A 7,706-nucleotide genomic window follows, 5' to 3' on the forward strand; every position below is an offset into this window, starting at 1 on the left:
CTTGTGATCATTTTGACCCCACGGGGTGAGATCTTGCGTGGAGCCCCAGATCGAGGGAGATTATCAGTGGTGTTGTATGTCTTCCATTTCCTAATAATTGCTCCCACAGTTGATTTCTTCAAACCAAGCTGCTTACCTATTGCAGATTCAGTCTTCCCAGCCTGGTGCAGGTCTACAATTTTGTTTCTGGTGTCCTTTGACAGCTCTTTGGTCTTGGCCATAGTGGAGTTTGGAGTGTGACTGTTTGAGGTTGTGGACAGGTGTATTTTATACTGATAACAAGTTCAAACAGGTGCCATTAATACAGGTAACGAGTGGAGGACAGAGGAGCCTCTTAAAGAAGAAGTTACAGGTCTGTGAGAGCCAGAAATCTTGCTTGTTTGTAGGTGACCAAATACTTATTTTCCACCACAATTTGCAAATAAATTCATTAAAAATCCTACAATGTGATTTTCTGGATTTTTTTCCTCAATTTGTCTGTCATAGTTGACATGTACCTATGATGAAAATTACAGGCATCTCTCATCTTTTTAAGTGGGAGAACTTGCACAATTGGTGGCTGACTAAATACTTTTTTTCCCCACTGTATATGGACAAGCAATGACAGAGCGGCATGGACTAAGATACAGTAGAATATTATAGAATACAGTATATACATATGAGATGAGTAGTGCAAGATATGTAAACATTATTAAAGTGACTAGTGTTCCATTTCTTAAAGTGGCCAGTGATTTCAATTGGCAGCAGCAGCCTCTAATGTGCTAGTGATGGCTTTTTAACAGTCTGATGGCCTTGAGATAGAAGCTGTTTTTCATTCTCTCGGTCCCCAGCTTTGATGCACCTGTACTGACCTCACCTTCTGGATGATAGCAGGGTGAACAGGCAGTGGCTCGGGTGGTTGATGTCATTGATGATCTTTCTGGCCTTCCTGTGACATCAGGTGCTGTATGTGTCTTGGAGGGCGGGTAGTTTGCCCCCGGTAATGCGTTCGGCAGACCGCACCACCCTCTGGAGAGCCCTGCGGTTGCGGGCGGTGCAGTTGCCGTACCAGGTGGTGATACAGCCTGACAGGATGCTCTCAATTGTGCATCTGTAAAAGTTTGTGAGGGTTTTAGGTGATAAGCCAAATTTCTTCAGCCTCCTGAGGTTGAAGAGGCTCTGTTGCGCCTTCTTCACCACACTGTCTGCGTGGGTGGACCATTTCAGTTTGTCTGTGATGTGTACGCCAAGGAACTTGAAGCTTTCCACCTTCTCCACTGCAGTCCCGTCGACTGCTGTTTCCTGAAGTCCACGATCATCTCCTTTATTTTGTTGATGTTGAGTGAGGTGTCATTTTCCTGGCAATGGCAATGTGAAGATAATCATGCAGACGACCCTCTCTGTTGTGATAATCAATAACAGCAAATATATCTGGCATAATTTCTACATTATAAATTAGGCACTACTAAAATATTTTGGATTGCAGAAATATCAGGCACATTCTCCTTCTGTTAAACCCATTGTTCATCATTGGGTGTCTTGATTTCTTCTTCATATCAAAGCTGCTTTCTTATCTGCAGATGTTCAATCCTTCCTCACCATATGTTTTCATTCACAGTGCAGTGCGGTGAAGTCTTGGCTGGAGGAGAAGAGGGGGTCTCCAGTGGAAGAGAGCAATCTGTCTGAAAATGCGTGGAGCAGAAGCCATTCTGAAGAGCGTCTCTCTCTAGGGGAGAGTCTGGAAGAGGCAGCGTGGAGAAAGCAGCAGGGAAGGCCAAACCCTGTCACTGGATAGCCCAAATACATTACAAGGACTGTAATGACCCACAAGAACTACTGCACAATCTGAGACTAGAGCCACAACAACAGAGGTGGAATAGGAGAAAGGTTTTATGATTCTACAAGGTGTAAAATTATACTTAATTGGTCTTTATTTTTTGTTGAGGAGCAGTTGAGGGTCAGGTTTTACAACATTGTGCAAGCAGATGACGAAATGGCAAGCAATTGGCTAGCAACTCAAGATACCGTTAAGTTTAACTAATTCAAATCAAAGTTTATTATTCAGGTACAGAGTTTAGCAGATGTTATCGCAGGTGTAGCAAAATGCTTCTAATCATCATGTATCTTTGACTCATCTGTGGTGTCTAGTCATCCAGGTTGTGACAGACAGCAGATGGCTGCTGCTTCTGCTCCGAGCCCCTCCTCATCCCACTGTCTGAGAGCTCTGCTGCCCTGCTGCTCTGCTAACCAGCCACTGGGGAGGAAGGATTGCCCCAGCAGAGATGACTGGGGTGGGGGGTCTACGTGTAAGGATCCCCCGCGTCTCGTGTCACTGCACTGTGTAGAAGGAAATCCCCCTCATACACACACACTCTCACCTCCCTCCCTCCTCATACACTCAGACATCTCAGTCAGGTCCGAGTGACAGTGCGGGAGACGGCCAGGCCGGCGTGACAGCTGATCTGTGAAGGCAGCCAGAGATAACTGATAAGACATGGAAGCCACAGCTCAGGTCACTATGCTCCATCAGAGGAGGAAAAACAAAACAAAACTCCCAAGGAATAGATAACTTTAACAATTTTATTTGTGAAAAACTACAAGCAAAATTCATAAATATACATTTCTATTTGAAGCAGAGGAAATAATAAGGTAGCCTATAAGCGTTAAGTCGTGCACATGCCAGGAAACATGTATTATTCAACATTGTACAAGCTAGTAGACAAGAAGCTGTGATCCTTTGAAATTCGCTCCATACATTTCCACACTAGGGAAGTAATGTGACCATCTCATAGGGTGACCAATGACACATCAGCAAGTAGTAAGAAAGGAAACAGAAAGCAAACAAAAAAAATGATTAATATACTGACCCTACATACTTTTACTGAGCATTAACATGAAAAGCATTGTACAAGACATTGTAATAGGGGAAAATGAAAACAGCTTGTGGACAATTCCATGATAAAAGAGTGATGCTGAGACTCAGACTTTTCACCTTAAAATGTATGTCAAACAAAAACCAATGATTGTAAAGTTAAACAAACGATACAACTTTATGGACAAGGACACCTTTTTTTACCATTTTAAAACACATTTTACAAAAAAATAAACATTTACCTGAAGAACAGTGCAGATGCAACCCACTGGGCAGATGTAATTTCAACGTCTAGTTTTGATTTACATTTGGTTGAGTTGTCAACTAATGTAAATTTAATGTGAAATTTAAAAAAAATATTCACCATGTCATTGGATTTAGATTTACTTTCGGTGTTGTTGTTTTTTTACAAATCCCTTACGTTGATGGACTTTTTGCAAATCCAATCAGTTTTCCCCGTTGATTCAACGTCATCACATTGAATGTTTTTGTTGAAATGACGTGGAAACAACATTGATTCAACCAGTTTTTGCCCAGTGGCAAAGTTTGGTAACACAATGACGGTTACCAAACTTTGGATCTACACTGTTCTTCAAGTAAATGTGTTTTTGTAAAATGTTCAGTGGAAATTGTTAAAAATAATCCTTATGGATAGAGTTGTATGGTTTGTTTAACTTTGCAATCATTGGTTTTTGTTTGACATACATTTTAAAGTGAAAGAAGTGAGTCTCAGCATCACTCTTTTACTGTGGAATTGCCCTTGTATAATACATTTAAATTGGAAATTCAAGAGATTAATGTTACTCAGTCAGTAAACAAGCATTCTATATTTAGGTCTTTGACAAACAAAGCTAAAAAAAAATGTAACCATCTTTACACAGTAAATTAAGGTTACTGGTCGCACAAGAACAGAACTGCTTGTGCGTAAAAGAAACAAAGGAAAAAAATATATAAAATAAAACAACTTAGCGCCAATGCCATTATTCTCATAAAGTTTGCTCTTGCACCATTTCAGATTATACACGACAAGCAAAGTTTTATATACCCAGCAAATGGCAATTTTCAATAATTTAACATAGAATGAATCAATTCTATAATAATGTCACAGAAGTCAGTCATGTGACTATGGTTGCGGGTAAGGCATGTGAAAATATGGCTTTTTAGGCCAATTTCTTCTGGATTGCATTACAATGCAAAGAGTTAATATTCTCAGTAAAAATGTGACCGATAACATATTTTTCTTCATATCTCAACCAGACACCTAATTAATTCTGTTCACATTGCATTTTCTTTGAATAAATCTGATCTTCTCCCTCATTCAATGTAGCCTAGAGACTCCATATCTTTGCACAAAATGTAGTTTAAATACATAATTATTACATATCATAATCATATAGCTGAACAGCAAAACGAAACTCATGGAGGAGTCAGAAGAAGTTAAAACTTATGCTTAGGCCATACAAAGTTGATTAACTGTTTAACGGATTTCATTGTTTTTAAACTGAGGCGACTGAGCAAATAAAAGAAAATACATTTAAAAAAGAATTGAACTAAAGCACCCTTAAGTACAACACCTAGCAACATTACCAAGAGATTTTTGCCTATTGGTAAAATGGTTTTGGAATGACAGTCACAGGGATCAGGGTTTAAGTCCTGGTCAGGGTACCCCCCCTAATTAACTACATTGGTGTCAGAAGTTGGATAGCACTATTGAAAGCCTGTCCTGCCACAGTTCATTCAGTTTTAGGCACAGTTCATTTTTTCAGAGGCATAGTTCTGCCATTTCTAATAATTGATGTGCTATTTGAAATATATAGCAGTCTTCTAAAGAAATCAGACCTACTCTTACTATAATGAACTGCTTCAGCTTCTATTCAGCTTGAATTCTACATTCATCACATCTCCCACTACCATACAAATCTTATTTTTAGACAGCGGAAGCAAGCACACACATTTTCTTCAGGAAATGTACCTTTTCTAGTTGCCATATTTATCTTACCTTAGAAGTGTTTACTTTGCACACTGACTAGCATCTATTGAGTTGCAATGTTCCATAAATTGAATGCCCAACTCAACTTGAAGTATCTACAAAACAAGTTTTGTAGCCACATAATCCAAAAGGAAGGCTACAGCTAATCTTTTTCCCTACAAATACTGTTCGCAATTCACAAATGATTATTTTGATTCACATGATTTGATTCACAGCAATTGAACCGGATACCAACAATAGCGAAGTGAATCGTTTGTTTCATCAACAAATCATTTAAAAGAATCAATTCATATGAATCAAATGAATCGTTAGAAAAATGTGTTGTTGAAAAATGTGAAACGGGCATCTGTTAAACAGTAAATCAACATTGTATGGCCTTATTGGACAACAAACATTGCTAATTCACAACGCACAAATATGATTATTGTATCTACACTAAATAGATAGTAAAGTCTTTACTACAACACCTGTCCTGTGGACTCATGGTCATGGTAAATTAGAAGGGTATGCCCACCTTGCCTGACCTGCTTTAGAGATAAGTCTATAGGGAGAGATTGAACTGGCCTGCTCAGGCCAACTGGTTCTCTGCAGGGGGAGATACTGTACTGAGGACAGCGGAGCAGAGCAGAGGCTCAGAGCACCGGGCTTTACATGGCTCTAAGAGCTTCTGGACACTGCAGAGTTCCCACAGCTCACTGCCCATTGAATGCTTCTCATTGCCTCTAGTCATGGGTTCTCTAAGTAGAGAAACTGACTTGTGAGTGAAACAATGTTAAAGCGTTTTCTGTTCAGCTTATTCTCAGGTTTATCTAGGTGAGTTCCTTATAAAGTGGACAATAATTACACCATTTAAATGGATTATATTAGTCTTTATTTAAAATGTATTTCATTTCACACATTTTATAATTGCATCTCAAATTGTTATTCATTTGTCTATGTAACATGTCATTATGAAATTCCTTTGGTCCTTCAATAAATAAAACTAAGATATACACATTTATTCTTTATACAATTTAATACAGTTAAGAGGAAATTACGTTGGTCTATTTTTGTCTAAGGAGAATTAGAACCATTTAATTGGTTATTTAGGTAAGTGTTTACTGCTTTGAAAATGCTAAACAAAATTCAATAACATTCTATTAGCTATATCATCTACTTGCAATGTTTCTGCCTTCAATTAACCTACATATTGGAGTTTTAAATATATCTTAGCAGAAAAAGTAACTCAAATCAATTCTCAATCGTCATGAACTGTCCAGGAATTTGCACTAAGTAAACCAGAAAAATCTAAACTTTGTAAACCAGAGCATTCAAAAAGAACATTAGTAAACGTTCGCTAGGACTTATAAAAACCTGAAGTCCCTTAGCATAAGTTGGATATCATAAACGGTATATGGCATCACTATATTACAGTTCAAACTGTGGTCTTGACAGGTGATCTGAACTTTACAGTGCCTTGCAACATTATTCATCCCCCTGGGCGTTTTTCCTATTTTGTTGCATTACAACCTGTAATTTAATTAGATTTTTATTTGGATTTCATGTAATGGACATACACAAAAGTGTCAAAATTGGTGAAGTGAAATGAAAAAAATAACTTGTTTCAAAAAAATTAAAAACATAACTAACGGAAAAGTGGTGTGTGCACATGTATTCACCCTCTTTGCTATGAAGCCCCTAAATAAGATTTGGTGCAACCAATTACCTTCAGAAGTCACATCATTAGTTAAATAAAGTCCACCTGTGTGCAATGTAAGTGTCACATGATCTGTCACATGATCTCAGTATATATACACCTGTTCTGAAGGCCCCAGAGTCTGCAACACCACTAAGCAAGGGGCACCACCAAGCAAGTGACACCATGAAGACCAAGGAGCTCTCCAAACAGGTCAGGGACAAAGTTGTGGAGAAGTACAGATCAGGGTTGGGTTATAAAAAAATATCTGAAACTTTGAACATCCCACGGAGCACCATTAAATCCATTATTAAAAAATGGAAAGAATATGGCACCACAACAAACCTGCCAAGAGAGGACCGCCCACCAAAACTCACGGACCAGGCAAGGAGGGCATTAATCAGAGAGGCAACAAAGAGTCCAAAGATAACCCTGAAGGAGCTGCAAAGCTACACAGCGGAGATTGGAGTATCTGTCCATAGGACCACTTTAAGCCGTACACTCCACAGAGCTGGGCTTTACGGAAGAGTGGCCAGAAAAAAGCTATTGCTTAAAGAAAAAAATGTGGTGTTCGCCAAAAAGGCATGTGGGAGACTCCCCAAACATATGGAAGAAAGTAATCTGGTCAGATGAGACTAAAATTGAGCTTTTTGGCCATCAAGGAAAAGCTATGTCTGGCGCAAACCCAACACCTCTCACCACCCCGAGAACACCATCCCCACAGTGAAGCATGGTGGTGGCTTTGGGGATGTTTTTCCATCGGCAGGGACTGAGAAACTGGTCAGAATTGAAGGAATGATGGATGGCGCTAAATACAGGGAAATTCTTGAGGGAAACCTGTTTCAGTCTTCCAGAGATTTGACACTGGGACGGAGGTTCACCTTCCAGCAGGACAATGACCCTAAGCATACTGCTAAAGCAACACTTGAGTGGTTTAAGGGGAAACATTTAAATGTCTTGGAATGGCCTAGTCAAAGCCCAGACCTCAATCCAATTGAGAATCTATGGTATGACTTAAAGATTGCTGTACACCATCGGAACCCATCCAACTTGAAGGAGCTGGAGCAGTTTTGCCTTGAAGAATGGGCAAAAATCCCAGTGGCTAGATGTGACAAGCTTATAGAGACATACCCCAAGAGACTTGCAGCTGTAATTGCTGCAAAAGGTGGCTCTACAAAGTATTGACTTTG

Source organism: Coregonus clupeaformis, chromosome 12, assembly GCF_020615455.1.
Source record: "Coregonus clupeaformis isolate EN_2021a chromosome 12, ASM2061545v1, whole genome shotgun sequence".
NCBI classification, from domain to species: Eukaryota; Metazoa; Chordata; class Actinopteri; order Salmoniformes; family Salmonidae; genus Coregonus; species Coregonus clupeaformis.